This window comes from Microtus pennsylvanicus, chromosome 19 (assembly GCF_037038515.1).
Source record: "Microtus pennsylvanicus isolate mMicPen1 chromosome 19, mMicPen1.hap1, whole genome shotgun sequence".
NCBI classification, from domain to species: domain Eukaryota; kingdom Metazoa; phylum Chordata; class Mammalia; order Rodentia; family Cricetidae; genus Microtus; species Microtus pennsylvanicus.
In genome coordinates, this window is record NC_134597.1 from 40955330 (window position 1) to 40981139 (window position 25810).

A 25810-nucleotide genomic window follows, 5' to 3' on the forward strand; every position below is an offset into this window, starting at 1 on the left:
TGCAAGCACATGAGCATTATCAGATGACCATGGATCAAAGTTGAAGTATAACAACTGTTATTACACCAAAGACAGACAAACTCATGGAAAGGGAACAGGCAACCACTAAACTGTACCTGGGTCAGGGAAGAAATAAAGAAATGAAAGTATTCCTTGAATTCAAAGAAAATAAAGACACAACGTAACCAAACTGAAAGTGGCGCTAGGAGGAAAATCCATCTTCTCAGCACCTCATGAAAAGGTCTATAAAGCTGACCACACTGTGGAACAAAGTAAACATACACAGAAAAAAACTGGAGTAATACACTGTGTCCTATCAAATGACCATGATTTAAAATTAGAACTTGACAACAACAGTACTATCAGAAATCCTACAAAACAATGGAAATTGAACAGCAAACTACTTAACCACGCATGGACCAATGAAAAATAAAATAAATACTTCCTAAAACTCAAGAAAAATGAAGGCACGTTGTACCCAAACCTATGTAACACAATGAAAGCAGTGCCAAGAGGAAACTTCCTAGCACAAACAGAAAGCTCACACTAGTGACTTAACAACACATGTGAATGGTCTCGAAAAAAAAAAGCAGACATGACCAGAATAAGTAGAAACAGAAAATAAAAAAATTGAGGGCGGAAATAAATTGAAACAAATAAATAATACAATGAATCAATGAGACAAAAAGCAGGTTATTTGACAAAATAAAGAAGATAAACAAACCCTAATGCAAACTAATAAAAGACAAGAGGGAACATCCAAACTAACACAATCAGAAATGAAAATGGATACATGACAACAGACACTAAGGAAATTCACAGAATCCTTAGATCGAACCACAGAAACCTGTACTCCACAAAATTGTGAAACATAAATGAAATGGACAATTTTCTGGCTAGTCAACATTTACCTAAAATAAAATGAGGCTTGGATGAGCAATTTAAATAGCCATATACTCTTAAAGGAAATCGAAGCTCTCATCAAAAGCAAACCAAATATCCCAGGGCCAAATGGTTTTAATGAAGAATTCCATCAGAACTTCCTGTACTCCTCCAAATGTTGCACAAAATATAACCAGAAGGAACATTGCCAGACTCGTTTTATGAGTATGCAGAGTCAGGGGAAAAATTCCTGGAGATCTGACAGCCAAACTAGCGAAAAAAGCAAACTCCAGATTCAATGACTCACCTTAAGACATACTGTGGAGAGCAACAAAGGAAAACCCCTGATGTCAGCCTCAGGCATCCATACATGCGTGAACGTGTATAACCATGTGCACCCCATTCCACATACACACACACCTAAGAATTTTCTCTGGATGTACTTTGTAGCATTCCTTGGGTAAGAATATGACCTCATACCTATTGCAGGATGATCAAGATCAGAGTTCTATTAACTTTATTATCAAAAAAATCTTAGCCAGGCGATGGTGGCACACGCCTTTAATCCCAGCACTCGGGAGGCAGAGGCAGGCAGATCTCTGTGAGTTCGAGGCCAGCCTGGTCTACAGAGCTAGTTCCAGGACAGGCTCCAAAAACACAGAGAAACCCTGTCTTGAAAAAACAAAAAAAAAAAGAAAGAAAAAAATCTTATAGATGTCATCCCTCGCCACTTAAGTACAAACTCTCCCCTATAGCAGAACTACACCATAGGAAATGAATATATCAAATTGTATTTATACCCCCGGGCTCCATACCACATGATTAGTTTGTTGGGCACAAATTATAATGATCATACTTCCTGTTTCTTGGAGGTTTGAGAAATTACTACATCATCACTGATATTACCTAGGAGAAAATGTTCTGCAAAAAAAAATAATAGTCACTTTCAGCTTCTAAAACTTTTAAGACATTTATCTTTGGTCATATATAAAATACTGACCACTATACTAAGTGAAGAAACAAAAAAAACATATATGAAACTTTTCAAGTAAGAGTCTGAAATGCCTATGAAAACGGGAGCATTTCTTCTGGGTAGGTGCTGGCTGCTTCAATATGAACAGTCTTTAGACTCTGAACATTAAACCTCCATGGAGGCAATACTAACTGCAGAGCTCACTACACTGAGTCTGGCAGTTCTATCATACTACAATTAAAAGTCCTAAAAATACCAAAAGAGAATAATCATGAAAAACACTACAAAGTTTGAGTGAAGCGTTTCTATATTAACATCAACAAATGCATGAGGTCAATTTTTAAATCTGAAAAATTACATGGGGCTACTGAGAGAGCAAGCGTATTTGCCTTCATGAAGGATTTTTATTTAATTTAGACTCAATTCATTCTTCTTCTTCCCTGAGAATGTGGAGGGCATGGCCAAGCTTAACCTTTGATCTCCGCATAACCAATAAGGAGGAAATAAGCACCTCTACCAGGAAAAGGAAGAGTGAAGAGATGCAGCAGAGCAGGGATCTGCAACTAGCTGACCATGTACTAACGACCCAGGTAAAAACTAAGCTTTATGAAAGTGAGGGTGGAAAGAGTCCTAGGCTCTAAGATGGCTCATATGACAGGCACACCAGTGGATGTCATGCTCCCTGATGAGGACACTGCACATGGGCATCTCAACGCTGGCAGTGGTCCCAAAGTCTAGAAGTGTTTTACCCTAAAAGCATCAACTGCAATCAATTTCTAAGTCTGTTTTGCCTCTGTCCATGACAAGAACCAACTTGTTCCAAAATTCTATAAAATGTTTTTTCATGTTAAACTCTGCTGTTTACAGAAAACATGAAAAAACAAGGACATGAATGCTGCTATCACATGATACTCATAATATTTTCAATCTCAAAGCCTTCGGATCCATGAAAGAAACCAACACCGATAAAAGTCGACTATTTCAGGATGAGATCAGTGATGGCTTACGGCGAGTTGTCTAAAGGACAATTTCTGTCTTTGTGACACACACCCAGTTAATGTTAAACTAAAACAAACTCAGGTAGTAAGTGAACTAGGACAAAATATGCTTAAGACAGTCTAAAATTGTATAAAGACAGTTCACTAATATGTCTAAGTTTCTTTCTCATTTCTCTTCAAAGGAAATCTGTCATAAAAATACACACATTTTATCAAACACACTACACACTACACCAACACATACACACACGATACAAACACACTACACACACCATACTACACCAAACACATATACATACACACATCACACACTACACCACACACATACACACACCACACACATTACACACCACACACATACATATATACACAATACACATCACACTAAACCACATACATACACAACATCACACACGCCACACTATACCACACCACACACATCACACATACACTACACCACACACACACCTACACACATCACAATACACCACACACATACACATCACACACACACACTACACCACACACACATACACACACCACACACATAACACATACACTACACCACACATATACACGCACCACACACATCACACACACACCACACATACATACACACACCACACACACATTACACACCACACACACATCACACACACACACCACACACACACACCTACACACTACACCAAACACATACACACCACACACATCACACACCACACACACATCACACACACACACCACACACATACACACACCACACACATCACACATACATTACACCACACACATACACACACCACACACATCACACACACCACACATACATACACACACCACACACATACATACACACCATCCACACACACACATACACACCACATACATCACACACACACTACACCACACACATACACACACCACACACATCACACATACACTACACCACACACATACACACACCACACACATCACACACACATCACACACACATCACACACACGTCACACACACACCACACATACATACACACACCACACACACATTACACACCACACACACATACACACCATCCACACACACACACCTACACACTACACCAAACACATACACACCACACACATCACACACCACACACACATCACACACACACCACACACATACACACACCACACACATCACACATACATTACACCACACACATACACACACCACACACATCACACACACACCACACATACATACACACACCACACACATACATATATACAACTAAACCACATACATACACACATCACACACTCCACACTATACCACACTACATCACATGTACCACACATACATATACACACCATCCACATCACACACATCTACACACTACACCACACACACATACCTACACACATCACAATACACCACACACACATACATACACATGACACACACCATACTACACCACACGTACCACACTAAACCACACACACATACACACACCACACACACACACATCACAATACACCACACACACATACATACACATGACACACACCATACTACACCACACATACCACACTAAACCACACACACCATACACACACATGCACACACTATAAAGAATCTTAAAGCAGTTAGACATGGGCATGGGCATAGTGGCACACACCTTTAATCTCAGCACTTGAGAGGCAGAGGCAGGCCACTTTGAGTTCAAGGCCAGCCTTGTCAACATAGAGAATTTCAGAACAGTCAAGGATACATTGAAATCGTGTCTCAAAAGTACAAAAGAAAAAAAAAACATCAGCAGCAAGTAGTTAGTTTAACCAATCCAGAGAATAAAGAAATTTTATGGAAAAATAAAGTAAAAATGAACACTGCCTAACTAAGGTTTTCATTAATCTTAAACATAGCCCAATTTCTTGCTATTTTTAGAAGAATTATTTACGTGTGTGAGTGCTTCTATTTGCATGTGTGCCTGCACGAAAGAAGAGGGCACCCGTTCCCATTACAGATGGTTGTGAGCCACCATGTGGTGGCCGGGACTCGAACCCAGGACCCCTGGAAGAGCAGCCAGTGCTCTTAACTGCTGACCACTCCTCTAGCCCCAACTCCTTGTCATTTTAAGGCTAGAGATACTGTTCTATTTCTCCTTAAACCATACACCAAACAAAAAATAGCAAGTGAAACCAAAATTTTAAATCACAAAGATAACCACAGCTCCTCAAGAATGGCCTGGGTGCCAAGAATGTAGGATCCAAAAATTGTGTATACAAAAGTCAAATCTATACTTTTTTTTTCAAAAACAATGGATCATGTCAAAGCTTGAAAACATCACTTTCTTTGCACATGAAAAACATGTACGTTAATAAGACCTAACAGGAGATGTAAATATCTGGGTAGGGAAGGTCTACAATCACAGAACTTAGGAGGCGGAGGCAAGTGAATGCATCAAGTCCGAGCCAACGTGGGCCACACAGTAAGACCCTATCTCTGAAGAAAGACCAACTAACCAACAAGTGACCAGAGTAATCCCTGTAGCATTCTATAGCCATCTTCCAAGGTTTCAAAGATCACTTTCAGACTGTTTAACTTCAGCATGATGCAGAATGATAACAACAGCAAACATTTGGTTTCTGATGGTAATGACAACCTCTGAATTACTTTTATTTATTTATTTTACAGCCCGACTGCAGTTTCCCCTCCTTCCTCTCCTCTCATTCCCTCCCCCTCACCTCTGTGCCCCCAGTCTACTGTTTCTGCTGCATTACTTTTTAAGTTGTCTTTCCTATCCTTGTGAGCAAAATAAAAAATACAACACACAGATCTCACTCATTGTTTCTTTCCCTTAGCCTTTTCCTCAACTGTTAGATTTCCCCAAACACAGATGGAAATGTCCAGTATGAAGGAAGAAATGGAATGTTTTCACATTCGGTATTTAACTGGTAGCGATCCATTTTCATGATTCCATGCTGGGCTTAAACTTGCTATGCACAGTTTTTTTTTGTTAGAATTTATTTATTATGTATACAGTGTTTTTCCTACATATATGCTGCAAACCAGAAGAGGGCACCAGATCTCATTACAGATGGTTGTGAGCCACCATGTGGTTGCTGGGAATTGAACTCAGGACCTCTGGAAGAGCAATCAGTACTCTTAACCTCTGAGCCATCCCTCCAGCCCCTATACACAGTTTCTTATGTTTGTTTTTCTGGCTATTTTAGACAAATTTCTAAAATGAATTTATGAGTTCAAGCACTAAGACCTTTGAGAGAGTTACAAAAAATTGCATACTGCTTTTCAAAGCTAATAAATTGTACACTTTTATCTCTTTTGATCACTGCATCCTCAAAAACATTGGACATTTTTAGTGTTATAGTATTTGTGTTCTAATAAATAAAGTTTTACTGGAGATCAGAAGGCAAAGCAGCCACCCTAGTCAGCCCTACAGGCCAGGGAGTGGTGGCACATACCTTTAATCCCAGGACTCAGAAGACAGAGTTAGATGGATCTCTTTGAGTTCAAGGCTACCCTGGGCTACACAAAATCAATCCACAAACAGATCCAGGTGGTGATGGTTCACACCTTTAATCCCAGCTTTTGGGAATCACACACCTTTAATGGAGAGAGGTGAAGACAGGAGCAATATGACTGGGCAGAGAGTAGAATATTTTTTGTTCGTCTGAGAGTTGGTAGAGATAAGATCTCTCTAGTTGCTTGACTGCTTTGCTTTTCTGATCTTCAACTTGAACCCAATATCTATCTCTAGGTTTTTATTATTCGTGCAACAGAAATTTCTCTTCCTAAAAGAAAATCAATTTAAGCACCAAAAGGAAGACCGAAGGACTGTTGGGGGATATCAGGAACAAAGCCCGTGTCTCACCCATACTAAACAAATACTCTACACTGAGTCACAGTCTCAGTACTCAAATGTTTCATCACGAGTTTACACATTTTAAAGGTGACTGCATTTGTCTGTGCTTCAACTGTACAAACTTTTAGTCACTTTTCCAGGATCCCCTAATATTAAGTTGCTATACCTCAACATAAAACTGCTGCTTGACATCCAGAAATTTAGTGTTTATACAGTCCAAAAAACCTTACTTACTGTAACTTTCCCACTATTTTTATTATTGGAAAATTCTTTTCCATTTTGACATAGCTATTGATATAGTTTCAGTGCCTTTGTTAAAGATACTACACATTTCAGACATAGACCTCAGGGAAATAGAGTTGGAACTGACCTGCAAGCCTCCTTCCCAAGGACTAGCTCTAGTAGTACCTGAAGATGCTATGCAAACTGCCAAAGGAAAAGAGAAATCAACATTCCTACCCAGCTATAAAACTTAGGAACCTCAGTGATACACGTGCTTGCACAACCGTGTTGAGCCTTTCACTGTGCTGGTGCTCTGACATGGGGATCAGACAAAAACTATCAGGATCAGTTTTCAGGAAACTGGAGACAGGCAGATGTCTGTGAGTTCAAGGCCAGCCTGGTTTACGTAGTGAGTACCAAGACAGCCGAAGCTATGTAATGAGACCTTATCTCTCAACGATGTTTTCTTCATTTTACTGGCACACATACAGGTTTCTTTTAGTCTTTAAAACCAAATCTCACTTCTAAGACAAAGTGTGAGGTAGTCCCTTCTACTGCTAAATTATATAGAAGACAATTTTAATTATGTTGTCCTGTAGACAGAGCAAGGGTACCATTTGCTAAAAGTAATGGAGAAACTCGGGCACTTTGAGGACTCCTCAGAATAGCTACCTTATTTCCTTTGGAGGGAAACTGTAAAAGAGAAAGCATCAACTGAGGCCTGTTAGAAATCAGTAACCCTGGCATGCATGCTGCTTAGGTTTCATCAACTGTGACATCGAGAAAATGACTTTAGAATATAAGTTTATGCTGAAATAAGAAAACCACCTAGTTCAGAGATCAGTTTCCTCCCTCTTGTTGTTATGGCTACATGGAATGCACTTTTGCATTACGAAAGATGTCTGAGAGGTAACATAACTACCAACCACCCGTCCCTTCCTAAAAACTAATAAATATTGCAGAAACTCAAGAATGACCCAACATATTACCAAGTGGTCCTTCTGAGTTGTTGTGCCAGGATTACTAATTTCTAATAGGCCTCTGCTGTCGCTTCCCTCGACCCTAGTTATCCTCTTCAGGGAGAAGGCAGGTGAGATTCATCTTGATTCACCCCGTTGTCGACCAAATGTGGAAAATTCTTTAAGCACGGCTACTTTTCCATTTTGTCTACACACTGAAATCATCTGGGGAACTTTCAAAACCTTAACGCCCAAGTCACACCCCAACCATGCACATCATAATATCTAAGGGGTGGGTGGGGCCAGTCACCTATACTTTAAAAAGTGTCCAGTATGGTCCAAGATGAAGCCAAGGTTGATACCTGCTATGCTGGATCGCCCCTCTTGATTTCGAGTGACTTCTGCCATAAGTGAAATCAGAAAAGCCAACCTGGAGCAAGTCAGAACCACAGCCATGCTCAGAAGGTACAGTGGGATCCCAATCACGGGGACAGCACAAGTGCTGCGCTGAGCTCCACCAAGGGTTACCCCGCGCCTCACTGGAGGACCATGCTTTCAAACAGCTTGCCCTTCCAGCAAAAATAAGTCGGCTAATTTTAAAGGTACCATTTGTCTCTACTCATTAGAATTTTCTTCAAAAAAAAAGGCAAATCTCTTGAGAAGGACAGAAAATGTGTACACCCTGGCCCAACACGAACAAAGGAGCTCTAAACCCCTGGCTGCCTAGAAAGCACCTGCCAACCTCTAGGCGGGGAAGCGCCCAGCCCACAGTCATTGCACCTGCCAAGCCTTGCCCGCCCCTCCTACCTTCCAGCAGCTCGTCCAACCTGGTGATCCTCCGACTGCCGTCTATGGTGTAGATTGTGCGGACGCCCTGAGGCAGGTTCACATTGTCAGACAGCGAGCAGGTCAGCTCTGTGAGAAGCGAATCAAAGGAACTGAAGCTATCATTGGAGGTGGCAAAGACCAGGCCATTGAAGTAGCAGTCCCCATTCCGGTAGAAGCGTGCCTTCTTGGCCTTCTTCTCAAAGCTTTAGGCCTGCAAAGTCCGCGTGCGGTAGAAGCTGCAGTGTGCACTGTGCGCCGGGCTGGGGATGAGCCCATTGCAATTGGGGCCAGAGATGCTGCTGCCCCCGGAGGAGCTCCCAGACCCTCTCCACAACCGTGGCCGCAGCCTTTTGTCCCGTTCTTCAAAATGCTCCAGCTCAATGCTCCTGGTGCTGGCCGTCGCGGCTGCTCAGAGAAAGCTCTCCACAAATAAATAAATTAATGAAGGAACGTCCCCACAGCCCCAGCCGCAGCGTGCCGTGATCTGGGCGCTCTGGCCTTAAAGCATTGGGACACCTGGCTCGAGCACGAGGGCCTTGCTCACAGGTGGGCCCCGTTCAGCCCTAGTGATGCCCCACCTCTAGCCACGCCCTAAGTACACCTTTATGGCACAACAGGACTTAATGGGGTTTTGACACTGGCATGATATGCTCCTCCCTCTGGGCCTCTCCGCTGCCGCCCCGCGCCCTCCCTCAGCACCGTGTGACCCTGTTCACCCTCCGCCCCCTCCGCGCCCCGTACCAGCTCCAGCGGCGGCTGCAGGTCACAGGTGGTGCTTTCTCCGCTGTTTATCCACTGTTCTGTTAATATTTCGGCATTTTTTATTTTGCCACAGGGGCCCGGGCATCATGGGAAATCGAGTTCCCTTTGCATTCTGCACATTCACGGACTACAGGCAAAATGGCCGCCGCAGGGAATCATGGGAGACGTAGTCCAGAGCCCCGGGGAGTGGTGCGGCCATCCCTCCGCGACGAGGGGTGTGGGGGCGGGGCGCCCACACGTGCGGACACGCCGCGGGGAGAACCCAGGCCCCTCCCCCGGACCCCAGCCGCTATTAGTACCCAAGAGAGAACAGGGTGGTGGTGGCGCAGGCCTTTAATCCCAGCACTCAGGAGGCAGACGCAGGTGTATCTCTTTGAGTTCAAGGCCAGGCAGTTCCAGATAGCAGAGCTAAGAGACTTCTGGATTAGGCATTCGAATGTGGGGTCTTCCATTTAAATGAAGTTCGAAGGACAGAGAGAGTGAGGTACGGAGTTCTGTGCATCATTCACAATGAATGTTTCCGTGCTGGTCCCAAATCACCACCCATGCGGTTTCTGGAGTCCTTTAGGGGCTGTTCTGAAGTGCACCAACTAGATATTTACTAATGCTAATGGCGTTTGGTTCTTGTTTTGGGTTTGGGGAAGGGGGAACCGAGGGAGCCTTGCCTGTGCATGTGTATTTTAGACATATAGACACCACCATGTCAAAAGACCCAATGCCTCAGTTCCGCGGGAATAGATGAACTTTCCTCCACCCCACCAGCACAGGGAGCTTCAGTGTAGTGATGTTTTGTTTGGTTTTGTGTTTTTTCTTCAGCTTTCACCCCTGATAAGTGACTTCAGCTGTTTCTTATATAGAGCAATTAGAAGCCAGGTGGTAGTGATGCACACTTTAAATCCCAGCATTCGGGAGGCAGAAGCAGGCGGTTCTCAGAGGAGGTCACCAGTTTCAGTCAAGGTAAGGGAATACTGTGGGAGTGTGACACTGTTCGCCCTCCGCCCATAAAAGCAAGAAGAGTTAAGGGACCCTTCCATTTAAGGTCACTGAGTTCAGACTGGCAAAACCAAGAATCCCATCTGATACCCAGATCACCCTCCCTGCACAAACTCTCATTCCATAGTCTTCAGCTCCTCAAAAACTCATTCAGTCTTCAAAATGAGTTTGATGTGTCTGAGTGTGAAGCCAAACAGAGAACAAAAGATATGTGTTCAGCCATGCTGTTTCTAATCAACACCCTGGCTTTGGTGCACACCCACCATTAAAATCACATAAAATGGCAATAAAGTTTCCACAATATATTGCTCACAGTATGATCCATTCTTCTGAGTCACTGGTCCTCTTTCAGAACAAAAAATGGTATGATTACTCTACCGAGCTGTACCATATCCTAAAGCCTGAAAGTCTTAGCCATATACTCATAAAAGGCATTTGTAAGAAGAGTTTGATACAAAGGTAGCTTTTCCATAACTAAATCTCAGTGATCTCCCTAGGAAGCACAAATAACTCTAATACCCAAGTGCCAATATTGAAGTTACCCCAATTTTAGTGATTGGCCATTAAAGCAAGAAATGTTAAGGGACCCATCCAAGGTCACTGAGTTCGGCCTGGCAACTGATACCCAGATCACACTCCCTGCACAAACTCTCATTCTATTGCCATAAAAACTCGTTCCGTCCTCAAAATGAGTTCAATGCTTCTGAGTTTGAAGCTAAACAGAGAACAAACGATATAGAACTCGTTCAGACCTCAGAATGAGTACAATGCCTCTGAGTGTAATACCCAAGTGCCAATATTGCACTGACTCCAAATTTTAGTGATTGTCCTCAAAATGAGTTCAATGCTTCTGAGTGTGAAGCCAAACAGAGAACAAACGATATGTGTTCATCCGTGCTGTTTCTAAAAAACACCCTGGCTTTGGTCAACACCCAACATTAAAATCATTTAAAAATGCAAATAACTTCTTCCACAATATATAAATTACAGTATGATCTACATTTCATGAGTCATTGGTCCTCTTTCAACACACATGGCATGAATCCTTTACAGAGCTGTACTATATCCTGAAGCCATCATTTATTTGCCACATAATTATAAAAGGCATTTGTGCGAAGGATTCGATTCAAAAGGAGATTTCCAATAACTAATTCTCAACGATCTCTCTTGGAAGCCGAAATAAATGTAATACCCCAGTGCCAATACTGCAGTGACCACAAATTTTTAGTGATTCGCCATTAAATCCAGAAGAGTAAAAGGACCCTTGCATTTAAGGTCACTGATTTCGGACTGGCAACACCAAGAACCCCATCTCATACACAGATCACAATCCTGCACAAACTCTCATTCTATTGCCTTCAGCTCCTCAAATACTCGTTCAGTCCTCAGAATGAGTACAATGCCTCTGAGTGTAATACCCAAGGGCCAATATTGCACTGACCCCAAATTTTAGTGATTGGCCATTAAACCTAGAAGAGTTAAGGGACCCTTCCATTTAAGTTCACTGAATTCGGACTGGCAACACCAAGAATCCCATCTCATACCCAGATCACAATCCCTGCACAAACTCTCATTCTATTGCCTTCAGCTCCTCAAAAACTCGTTCAGTCCTTAAAATGAGTTCAATGCTTCTGAGTATGAAGCCAAACAGAGAAGAAATGATATGTGTTCATCCGTGCTGTTTCTAATCAACACCCTCGCATTGGTGCACACACCCAACATTAAAATCACTTAAAATGCCAATAAAGTCTTCCACAATATATCACTCACAGAATGATCCTTCTGAGTCACTGGTCCTCTTTCAACACAAAACATGGTATGATTACTCTACCGAGCTGAACCATATCATAAAGCCTTCAAGTATTAGCCATATACTCATAAAAGGCATTTGTAAGAAGAGTTCGATACAAAGGTAGCTTTTCCATAACTAAATCTCACTGATCTCCCTAGGAAGCACAAATAACTCTAATACCCATTGTCAATATTGAAGTTACCCCAAATTTTAGTGATTAGCCATTAAAGCAAGAAATGTTTAGGGACCCATCCAAGGTCACTGAGTTCGGACTGGCAACACCAAGAATCCCATCTCATACACAGATCACAATCCTGCACAAACTCTCATTCTATTGCCTTCAGCTCCTCAAATACTCGTTCAGTCTTCAGAATGAGTACAATGCCCCTGAGTGTAATACCCAAGGGCCTATATTGCACTGACCCCAAATTTTAGTGATTGGCCATCAAACCTAGAAAAGTTAAGGGACCCTTCCTTTTAAGTTCACTGAATTCGGACTGGCAACACCAAGAATCCCATCTCATACACAGATGACAATCCCTGCACAAACTCTCATTCTATTGCCTTCAGCTCATCAAAAACTCGTTCAGTCCTCAAAATGAGTTCAATGCTTCTGAGTGTGAAGCCAAACAGAGAACAAACGATATGTGTTCATCCGTACTGTTTCTAAAAAACACCCTGGCTTTGGAGAACACCCCACATTAAAATCACTTAAAAATGCCAATAACTTCTTCCACAATATATAAATTACAGTATGATCTACATTTTATGGGTCATTGGTCCTCTTTCATCAAACATCGCATGAATCCTTTACCGAGCTGTACTATATCCTGAAGCCATCATGTATTTCCCACATAATTATAGAAGGCATTTGTGTGAAGGGTTCCATTCAAAAGGAGCTTTCCCATAACTAAATCTCAACGATCTCCTTGGAAGCCAAAATAAATGTAATACCCCAGTGCCAATACTGCAATGACCACAAATTTTTAGTGATTCGCCATTAAACCCAGAAGAGTTAAAGGACCCTTCCATTTAAGGTCACTGAGTTCGGATTGGCAACACCAAGAATCCCATCTCAAACACAGATCACAATCCTGCACAAACTCTCATTCTATTGCCTTCAGCTCCTCAAATACTCGTTCAATCCTCAGAATGAGTACAATGCCTCTGAGTGTAATACCCAAGGGCCTATATTGCACTGACCCCAAATTTTAGTGATTGGCCATTAAACCTAGAAGAGTAAAAGGACCCTTCCATTTAAGGTCACTGAGTTCGGACTGGCAACGCCAAGAATCCCATCTCATAAACAGATCACAATCCTGCACTAACTCTCATTCTATTGCCTTCAGCTCCTAAAATACTCGTTCAGTCCTCAGAATGAGTACAATGCCTCTGAGTGTAATACCCAAGGGCCAATATTGCACTGACCGCAAATTTTAGTGATTGGCCATCAAACCTAGAAAAGTTAAGGGACCCTTCCTTTTAAGTTCACTGAATTCTTACTGGCAACACCAAGAATCCCATCTCATACACAGATGACAATCCCTGCACAAACTCTCATTCTATTGCCTTCAGCTCCTCAAAAACTCGTTCAGTCCTCAAAATGAGTTCAATGCTTCTGAGTGTGAAGCCAAACAGAGAACAAACGATATAGAACTCATTCAGTCCTCAGAATGGGTCCAATGCCTCTGAGTGTAATACCCAAGGGCCAATATTGCACTGACCCCAAATTTTAGTGATTGTCCTCAAAATGAGTTCAATGCTTCTGAGTGTGAAGCCAAAAAGAGAACAAACAATATGTGTTCATCCGTGCTGTTTCTACAAAACACCCTGTCTTTGGTGAACAACCAACATTAAAATCACTTAAAAATCCCAATAACTTCTTCCACAATATATAAATTACAGTATGATCTACATTTTATGAGTCATTGGTCCTCTTTCAACACACATGGCATGAATCCTTTACAGAGCTGTACTATATCCTGAAGCCATCATTTATTTGCCACATAATTATAAAAGGCATTTGTGCGAACGGTTCGAGTCAAAAGGAGCTTTCCCATAACTAAATCTCAACGATCTCTCTTGGAAGCCCAAATAAATGTAATACCCCAGTGCCAATACTGCAGTGACCACAAATTTTTAGTGATTCGCCATTAAACCCAGAAGAGTAAAAGTACCCTTCCATTTAAGGTCACTGAGTTCGGACTGGCAACACCAAGAATCCCATCTCATACACAGATGACAATCCCTGCACAAACTCTCATTCTATTGCCTTCAGCTCCTCAAAAACTCGTTCAGTCCTCAAAATGAGTTCAATGCTTCTGAGTGTGAAGCCAAACAGAGAACAAACGATATGTGTTCATCCGTACTGTTTCTAAAAAACACCCTGGCTTTGGAGAACACCCCACATTAAAATCACTTAAAAATGCCAATAACTTCTTCCACAATATATAAATTACAGTATGATCTACATTTTATGGGTCATTGGTCCTCTTTCAACAAACATGGCATGAATCCTTTACCGAGCTGTACTATATCCTGAAGCCATCATGTATTTGCCACATAATTATAGAAGGCATTTGTGTGAAGGGTTCCATTCAAAAGGAGCTTTCCCATAACTAAATCTCAACGATCTCCTTGGAAGCCAAAATAAATGTAATACCCCAGTGCCAATACTGCAATGACCACAAATTTTTAGTGATTCGCCATTAAACCCAGAAGAGTTAAAGGACCCTTCCATTTAAGGTCACTGAGTTCGGACTGGCAACACCAAGAATCCCATCTCATACACAGATCACAATCCTGCACAAACTCTCATTCTATTGCCTTCAGCTCCTCAAAAACTCGTTCAGTCCTCAAAATGAGTTCAATGCTTCTGAGTGTGAAGCCAAACAGAGAACAAACGATATAGAACTCATTCAGTCCTCAGAATGGGTCCAATGCCTCTGAGTGTAATACCCAAGGGCCAATATTGCACTGACCCCAAATTTTAGTGATTGTCCTCAAAATGAGTTCAATGCTTCTGAGTGTGAAGCCAAAAAGAGAACAAACAATATGTGTTCATCCGTGCTGTTTCTACAAAACACCCTGTCTTTGGTGAACAACCAACATTAAAATCACTTAAAAATCCCAATAACTTCTTCCACAATATATAAATTACAGTATGATCTACATTTTATGAGTCATTGGTCCTCTTTCAACACACATGGCATGAATCCTTTACAGAGCTGTACTATATCCTGAAGCCATCATTTATTTGCCACATAATTATAAAAGGCATTTGTGCGAACGGTTCGAGTCAAAAGGAGCTTTCCCATAACTAAATCTCAACGATCTCTCTTGGAAGCCCAAATAAATGTAATACCCCAGTGCCAATACTGCAGTGACCACAAATTTTTAGTGATTCGCCATTAAACCCAGAAGAGTTAAAGGACCCTTCCATTTAAGGTCACTGAGTTCGGACTGGCAACACCAAGAATCCCATCTCATACACAGATCACAATCCTGCACAAACTCTCATTCTATTGCCTTCAGCTCCTCAAATACTCGTTCAATCCTCAGAATGAGTACAATGCCTCTGAGTGTAATACCCAAGGGCCAATATTGCACTGACCCCAAATTTTAGTGATTGGCCATGAAACCTAGAAGAGTTAAGGGACCCTTCCATTTAAGTTCACTGAATTCGGACTGGCAACACCAAGAATCCCATCTCATACACAGATGACAATCCCTGCACAAACTCTCATTCTATTGCCTTCAGCTCCTCAAAAACTCGTTCAGTCCTCAAAATGAGTTCAATGCTTCTGAGTGTGAAGCCAAACAGAGAACAAACAATATGTGTTCATCCGTGCTGTTTCTAAAAAACACCCTGGCTTTGGTGAACAACCTTCTACAATATATAAATTACAGTATGATCTACATCTTATGAGTCATTGGTCCTCTTTCAACACACATGGCATGAATCCTTTACCGAGCTGTACTATATCCTGAAGCCATCATGTATTTGCCACATAATTATAGAAGGCATTTGTGCGAAGGGTTCGAGTCAAAAGGAGCTTTCCCATAACTAAATCTCAACGATCTCTCTTGGAAGCCCAAATAAATGTAATACCCCAGTGCCAATACTGCAGTGACCACAAATTTTTAGTGATTCGGCATTAAACCCAGAAGAGTTAAAGGACCCTTCCATTTAAGGTCACTGAGTTCGGACTGGCAACACCAAGAATCCCATCTCATACACAGATCACCCTCCCTGCACAAACTCTCATTCCATAGTCTTCAGCTCCTCGAATTGGCTATATTACTTGCCTCTTTGATTGCTCTGCTTACACTCTTGAGTACTTGACCAACTACTGCATCCTATTGGAATTCTTCCCTTTCGAAAAGAAGAAGGATCAAATGAAGAAATGCATGAAGGAAAGACAGACAAAAAGAAGAAAGGAAGAAAGAGTGCTGCTAAGGTCAAGACCAGAGAAAAACAGAGATCCTCTCTGCTTCATAAGAAAAACCAGTGAGGTAACTGGAAGTAGGGTCAGGAGACAGGAATTAAATAGGGTAGTATCACCTGATTTCTTAGCACTGATACCTGAATTAGATAGGGTAGTATCACCTGATTTCTTAGCACTGATACCTGAACCTCCTTTCAGGCAAATCAAATTAGCATTTGAGCATAAGATCCAAAATTCACTCACTCTCTCTCCCTCGCTCTGTGTGTTTGTGTGTGTGTGGGGGGGGGGGGGGGTATTGTGAGGTTGTAGTGGTGTGTGTGGTATGTAAGCTCCTAGTATGATTTCCTGATGTGTCCAGGAAGGAGAACCTCCACACCAGATGATCAAATGTGTGTGTGTACGTGTGTCTGTGCACAGTCACGCGTGTCTCTGCACATTTGAGGTTGATGCCTATATACAGGTTTGAGTGTGTTTTCTTGTGTCTTGTCCACTTTTTTTTCTGAGACAGAGTCTTTCATTGGCCTGAAGCTCACAAAATAGGGTAAGCTGTCTGAGCAGTAAACCCCAGGAACATTACGTATCCACAGTTTTGTGCTGGGATTCCACAACTGGAGTTTTATGTAGATTCTGGGGATTGCAAATCAAGCACCTTGTTAATTGAGCTTTCCCCTCAAATCCTAGGATGAAGTTTTAATTGGGATACAAAATAATCAGTTAGAAATGTGGTTTTTAAAAAGTGGATTTATTTTTTTTAAAAAAGGAGGGGGGTGTATTCTGAAAACATTGACTTTGATCCTGAGTTCTAAGTGTTTTCCAAATCAGCTAGGGCTCCAAAAGACCAAGGTATTATTCCACCAAAACCCAAGTTGGTGAGCCAAAGAGTTTAAAACTTACAGCTAACAGATGAGGAGTTACTTACAGGAGCAAAGCAGCGACACCACAGAAAGTCTGACTGCAGCAAGGAAAGATTCCTTCTCTGTAGCCAGATAGATGGAAGTGCCTGCCCGTCAGTCGACCGTTCACACTCTCAGTACTCCAGTGTCTCCAGAGGCTACAGAAACACAAGTAACTGGGTCAGAATCACACACAGATGACAAGGAAATACTTCGAGGAGAGCTGGAATCTCAGGTGAGAGTCTAATAACTCCCACTCCAGGTTAAATGCCCTTGTATAAAGAACCATCAGCAGGCCGGTGGTGGTAGGGTGTGTAACAAGGAAGCTCAGTAAGTCGTGGAAAGCAAGCCTGTAAGCAGCATTCCTGCCATGGCCTCTGTATACTGGTATATTTGTGTTAAAATGAATAAAGCTTGCCTGAAAATAAGCGGGCAAAGCAGCCACACTCCTCAGCTATACAGGACCGTGGTGGTGGTGGGGGGAGCAAAACTTTAATCCCAGTGCTCAGGAGGCAGAGGCAGGCAAGTCTCTGAGTTCAAGGCTATTCTGGGCTATACAAGATTGATCCAGAAACAGATATCAGTGTTTGGGAATCACACATGTTTAATCCCAGTACTGGAGAAGGGGAGACAGGAGCAATATGAAGAGCAGAGAGAGGAATATAAAGGGGGAGAGACAGGAACTCAGGAGTGTGGAGTCTGATAATTTGTGGAGACAGGATCATCACCTTGAGTCTGAAGACTTGGTAGAGGTGGTTGGCTGCTTTGTATTTCTGATCTTCAGCTTGGACCCCAATACCTGCCTCTGGGTTTTTATGATTCTGCTACACCTCTGCTTTGATTTCTGCTTCGAGATTCCTTCCTTGATTTCCTTACATGATGGACTAAAACTGGAAACTTAAATAAAGCCTTTCAATTTGATTTTGACCATAGTGATTACAATTTAAAACTAATACAGCATATTCCCAAGTGGGGGATAAACCAGACACCCTTAAATCTCATATATGGGCCATCCATAATCTTCAGCGTGACACATACCCTGCATTAAGAGCCCCAAACCACCATTAAGGCCACTTGCTTTGAAGAATTTTTTTTTAATTTTAGAGATTTATTTTACGAAAAAGTTGCAAAAATAAGACAGAATATTCCCAAATGCCCTGAACCTGGTTGATTCTTTTGTTACGATTTTGAGTGGATGTGTCACAATTGTTGAGCCAATCAAGGCATTCCTAATTACTAAATCCATGGTTTATTCAGATATCCTTATCTTTTACCATTACTCTTTACCATTGTCCATTAGTGTCTCCCACGAAGACACTAATTCATACAGCAGTGGTTCCCATGGCTTTTTGTAAGACATATATTTGTGTTGAGGAATCATTTATACTTCTAGGGTAAAATGAAACGTTAGTGTGTTGCATCCTTCCCTACTGTCTTTATCTCAATGGAGTCACCTTTGGGAAGACCATGAGAAGTTCTTTTCTGAAGTACATCACCTCCATCAAGGTTGCAGAGAACATCAAGTTCTTCATGTTGTATATTGTTCATTTTATAAAAGCTCCCTCCAGAAATGGAAGCCTCACAGACATGGTGGCTGTCCTTGTGTTAATGTCGACCTACCACAGTGTCAACTGAGAGGGAAGCCTCTAATGAGAAACTGCCTACATCAGATGAAGAGGTTGGTCTTTGGACACATGTGTGTGTGGTTTCCCTGATTATTAATTCACAAAAGAGGTCCCGGTCCGCTGTAGGCAATACCATTCCTAGGGAGGAGGCTCTAGGTTAGATAAAAGTACCAGCGAAGCACGAGCCTATGGGCAAGCCAGAGAAGGGACTAGCTAATGTAAGACTTTAAGACAATCCTGAAGCCATTTCTGACTATTCTAAATCCTCTCAGCCTCCGTGCCATAGTGCTTCCCCTCCTCCCCTGGGAACTAAGGACCTTATAGCTACACACGCAGGTACTCATAACGAAACACTGAATCAAAAACTAAAACCCAAACCGTGGTGATAACCACGAAATGAAAGTGTAAATCCACTCTTAGGAATACAGGTCGCTGACCAACATTATTCTGCTGTGTCATGTTATGCCAATGCCTGTCTCTGATGTTCATTCTCTCCTCTCAGAGCCATCGAAGCCCTCCCGTCTCTTGGGCTTTCTCTAATACTGCTGCAGGTATGAAGTGAATTTATCTACCATGACTTCCTTTAAAGGAACCATGGAATTGATTTTTCATGTGTGTCGAGTGAGAGAGGAGGAAAGCCTCATTTGTATACATGGATAGCCGGCAATCCCAAGACCACATACTGAAAAGATGGCAACACTTGAGGTGTTCGCATATCAAGCATGACATGTTTTGTTCAAAAACCTGTGACTTTCTAATCAGTGACCTGGAGACTAGAAGGAAGTGGTGTTCTGTTCGACCAGTATGCTAGATTAAGCAAACCAGTTGAAAACAACAGATATAATTTAATAATTGAAAACGGGGAAACTCACACGACTGGGGTAAAGTTTCCCATGTCCAAAACAGGTCTGGAGAACACCATGCAAAGAGAGCCAAAGAGAGCAAACTCACCCAGATTCCCAGGTTTTCTTCCCTGGCCCCAAGCAGCCACACCCTAGATAAAAGTGATTGGCTGAGCTTCCCCATCAAGATATCAACTTCCTCTAAAGGGTGATGACAGAAAAAGTTAAATCAGTCTCTTATCCATTGAAAACATTCTTCATGCCTGAAGGTGACATAGATATTTTAGGAAAGAAAGAAAAGTAAGAGTCCCGAGAAAAAGCAGAAATACACAAATATAAACAATCAGAAATTCTTCAGGCTGAAGGAAAAGAATACCAGAAACAACAACATCCTTTTGTGCAAATAAAGACCATCAGAAGGCTTGAATGTCATCTTAATACCAAGTTCCCTATTTCCACTTTTTTTCCTTTAAAATACACACAGGGCCTGGCAGGATGGCCCAGCGCCTACAGATGTTTGCAGGGACCAAGATGGCCTGAGTTTGCCTCCCTGGTACACTGAAAAGGGAGAACTGACTCCTAAAATTTGCCCGCTACCTCCACGTGTATATTGTGACACACATGCATAAAAACATGTGCACAAAATGTAAAATATATGTGAATGTTTAAAAGAAAATTATGATATTTTAGGAATGTTTAACACATATGCACATGAATTAACTATAGTGTATTGTATAATAAAGAACACTAGAAAATGGCAAATGAATTTCTATTGTTAAAAAGTTTTACTACTGACATATGATCTCACCCTGTATCCCATACTGGACTGAACCTCACTATATGGCACGGCCTGGCCTCAATCTTATATGAAACCATCTTGATCCTGGGATTACAGGTGTGAGGCACCACACCTAACATCAAGATTTACTTTATGGAAAAAGGGGACAAAAAGCAATACTGGGTAGAATATAAAATACTAAGGACATATAATTTATAATCACTAAAACATATCAAGTTAAAAATAAGAATTGGAGAAACAAAATATGAGCAAATCACTTTTCATAAGGGATTTAAAGAATATGATACAGATCAAGACCTCGCTGGCCACAACCTGAAATAATTTAAGTAGAAACAAATAAAAAATACACCAGATCAATGAGACAAAAAGTAGGTTATTTTATATAATAAAGATAGACAAACCCCTATGCAACCTATTAAAGATGAGAATAAACATCCAAAGCAACACAATCAGAAATGAAAAGGGATACAGACACTACGGAAATCCACAGAATTCTTAGATCATACCAAAAAAACCAGTACTGCACAGAATTGTAAAACATAAATGAAATGGACACTTTTCTGGGTGGGTACCATTTACATCAATTAAATAATGCCTAGGTGAACAATTTCAATATGTATATACTCTTAAAGGAAAAAGAAGCTCCCGTAAAAAGCAAACAAAATATCCCAGGACAAATGGTGTTAATGAAGAATTCCATTACAACTTCCCTACTCTTCTAAGTGCTGCACATAATATAAACAGAAGGAACATTGCCAAAACTCTTTTTATGACTATGCAGTAAGATTGTCGCAAAAACAAAAAGAATCAACCGAGGAAGAGAATAAAAAACTAATCTCAATATTGAACATGAATGCAAAAATACTCTATCCCATCCTAGCTTGCCACCAAGGACTCCTATCCATCTGGAATGTGTTGATGTCCATCACCACAGTCTACTCCAGGGTGGAGTAGATATAAGAGACTCCAGAGCTGAGAAAACTAAGAGAAGACAGACCAAGAAAAAACCACAAGCACAGAGATAGCCGCAGCAAAGACCATACCAAGCAGGCAAGACTCTCCTAACAGGATTGGTACAAATGTGCATGCATTTATGTAAGAATACCTCCAACAATTTGAAAGATAGTATGAGAAGCCAGGGAATATACAACAGGAGAATTTGAACACCCTAATCCAGAGGTAGTACAAGAAATAGACTTTAAACATAAAATTATGAAAAATATAGGGACCATCAAAAAGAATGTAAAAAAACAACTTCAAACAAAAGGATGAGAAGAATAACAACAACTCTGAAGAAATGAGAAATCTATCAAAGAATCCCTGGGAAAGGAAACCAAGAAAAAGCAATCAAACTGGTAATGGAAAGATTTCAAGACTTGAAAACTGTAATGGAGGAAAAGGATTCAACAAAATTAGAGAATAAATCTTTCCCAACCTAAAAAATGATATTCCTATTAAGGTAAAAGAAGCATACAGAACACCAAATAGACTGAAACAGAAACCCTCACCGCATAATAATAAAAACACAAAAGATACAGTATTAAGAAAGAATATTAAGAGCAGCAAATACTTTATACTCACAGCAGGAATATATCATCAGGATGAAGTATCAATACCAAATATAAATTTCAGTAATATAAAAGCACCCACATCACTAGAAATAAATTTATGCCCGAAACCACACTAATAGTAGGAGACTGCAGCACTCCTCTCTCAATAATGGACAGGTCAACCAGACAGAAACATAACAGAGAAATAAGAGGAATAATGGAGATGATGAAATAAATGGACTTCAGAAATATCTGTAGAACATTCCGCCCTAATAGTAAAGCATATATCCTCTCACCTACTCATAGAACCTTCTCGAAAATTGACCACATACATGGATAACAAAGTGAACCTTATATGACACAAAAAAATTTTGCAGAGGCAGGCAGATCTCTATGAGTTCTAGGCAGGACTGGTCTACAAGAGCTACTTACAGGACAGGAACCAAAAGCTATAGAGAAACCCTGTCTTGAAAATCCAAACAAAAAAAATGGTAGGGGGGGTGATTGGGCTGGAGAGATGGATCAATGGTTAAGAGCATTGCCTGCTCTTCCAAAACTCCTGAGTTCAATTCCCGGCAACCACATGGTGGCTCACAACCATCTGTAATGATGTCTGGCGCCATCTTATGGCCTGCTGACACACACACAGACAGAATATCGCATACATGATAAATAAATTACCAAGAAAGTAAATATTTAAAAAAATTTTGCAAGCACATGAGCATTATCAGATGACCATGGATCAAAGTTGAAGTATAACAACTGTTATTACACCAAAGACAGACAAACTCATGGAAAGGGAACAGGCAACCACTAAACTGTACCTGGGTCAGGGAAGAAATAAAGAAATGAAAGTATTCCTTGAATTCAAAGAAAATAAAGACACAACGTAACCAAACTGAAAGTGGCGCTAGGAGGAAAATCCATCTTCTCAGCACCTCATGAAAAGGTCTATAAAGCTGACCACACTGTGGAACAAAGTAAACATACACAGAAAAAAACTGGAGTAATACACTGTGTCCTATCAAATGACCATGATTTAAAATTAGAACTTGACAACAACAGTACTATCAGAAATCCTACAAAACAATGGAAATTGAACAGCAAACTACTTAACCACGCATGGACCAATGAAAAATAAAATAAATACTTCCTAAAACTCAAGAAAAATGAAGGCACGTTGTACCCAAACCTATGTAACACAATGAAAGCAGTGCCAAGAGGAAACTTCCTAGCACAAACAGAAAGCTCACACTAGTGACTTAACAACACATGTGAATGGTCTCGAAAAAAAAAAGCAGACATGACCAGAATAAGTAGAAACAGAAAATAAAAAAATTGAGGGCGGAAATAAATTGAAACAAATAAATAATACAATGAATCAATGAGACAAAAAGCAGGTTATTTGACAAAATAAAGAAGATAAACAAACCCTAATGCAAACTAATAAAAGACAAGAGGGAACATCCAAACTAACACAATCAGAAATGAAAATGGATACATGACAACAGACACTAAGGAAATTCACAGAATCCTTAGATCGAACCACAGAAACCTGTACTCCACAAAATTGTGAAACATAAATGAAATGGACAATTTTCTGGCTAGTCAACATTTACCTAAAATAAAATGAGGCTTGGATGAGCAATTTAAATAGCCATATACTCTTAAAGGAAATCGAAGCTCTCATCAAAAGCAAACCAAATATCCCAGGGCCAAATGGTTTTAATGAAGAATTCCATCAGAACTTCCTGTACTCCTCCAAATGTTGCACAAAATATAACCAGAAGGAACATTGCCAGACTCGTTTTATGAGTGTGCAGAGTCAGGGGAAAAATTCCTGGAGATCTGACAGCCAAACTAGCGAAAAAAGCAAACTCCAGATTCAATGACTCACCTTAAGACATACTGTGGAGAGCAACAAAGGAAAACCCCTGATGTCAGCCTCAGGCATCCATACATGCGTGAACGTGTATAACCATGTGCACCCCATTCCACATACACACACACCTAAGAATTTTCTCTGGATGTACTTTGTAGCATTCCTTGGGTAAGAATATGACCTCATACCTATTGCAGGATGATCAAGATCAGAGTTCTATTAACTTTATTATCAAAAAAATCTTAGCCAGGCGATGGTGGCACACGCCTTTAATCCCAGCACTCGGGAGGCAGAGGCAGGCAGATCTCTGTGAGTTCGAGGCCAGCCTGGTCTACAGAGCTAGTTCCAGGACAGGCTCCAAAAACACAGAGAAACCCTGTCTTGAAAAAACAAAAAAAAAAAGAAAGAAAAAAATCTTATAGATGTCATCCCTCGCCACTTAAGTACAAACTCTCCCCTATAGCAGAACTACACCATAGGAAATGAATATATCAAATTGTATTTATACCCCCGGGCTCCATACCACATGATTAGTTTGTTGGGCACAAATTATAATGATCATACTTCCTGTTTCTTGGAGGTTTGAGAAATTACTACATCATCACTGATATTACCTAGGAGAAAATGTTCTGCAAAAAAAATAATAGTCACTTTCAGCTTCTAAAACTTTTAAGACATTTATCTTTGGTCATATATAAAATACTGACCACTATACTAAGTGAAGAAACAAAAAAAACATATATGAAACTTTTCAAGTAAGAGTCTGAAATGCCTATGAAAACGGGAGCATTTCTTCTGGGTAGGTGCTGGCTGCTTCAATATGAACAGTCTTTAGACTCTGAACATTAAACCTCCATGGAGGCAATACTAACTGCAGAGCTCACTACACTGAGTCTGGCAGTTCTATCATACTACAATTAAAAGTCCTAAAAATACCAAAAGAGAATAATCATGAAAAACACTACAAAGTTTGAGTGAAGCGTTTCTATATTAACATCAACAAATGCATGAGGTCAATTTTTAAATCTGAAAAATTACATGGGGCTACTGAGAGAGCAAGCGTATTTGCCTTCATGAAGGATTTTTATTTAATTTAGACTCAATTCATTCTTCTTCTTCCCTGAGAATGTGGAGGGCATGGCCAAGCTTAACCTTTGATCTCCGCATAACCAATAAGGAGGAAATAAGCACCTCTACCAGGAAAAGGAAGAGTGAAGAGATGCAGCAGAGCAGGGATCTGCAACTAGCTGACCATGTACTAACGACCCAGGTAAAAACTAAGCTTTATGAAAGTGAGGGTGGAAAGAGTCCTAGGCTCTAAGATGGCTCATATGACAGGCACACCAGTGGATGTCATGCTCCCTGATGAGGACACTGCACATGGGCATCTCAACGCTGGCAGTGGTCCCAAAGTCTAGAAGTGTTTTACCCTAAAAGCATCAACTGCAATCAATTTCTAAGTCTGTTTTGCCTCTGTCCATGACAAGAACCAAC

The 25810-nt window shown here is 41.0% G+C and overlaps 1 protein-coding gene across 2 annotated transcripts in view; it reads right to left on the reverse strand.

Annotated features, from left to right (window-relative positions):
• The window catches only part of LOC142838411 (serine/threonine-protein kinase DCLK2-like), a 90624-nt gene extending 81181 nt beyond the window's left edge, over positions 1–9443 (reverse strand). For both annotated transcript variants that reach the window (XR_012908567.1, XR_012908566.1), the window contains exon 1: positions 8710–9443. The gene's annotated coding sequence lies outside the window, so the exon portion shown is untranslated. The remainder of the gene's footprint in view (positions 1–8709) is intronic.
• Between the last annotated feature and the right edge of the window lie 16367 nt (positions 9444–25810).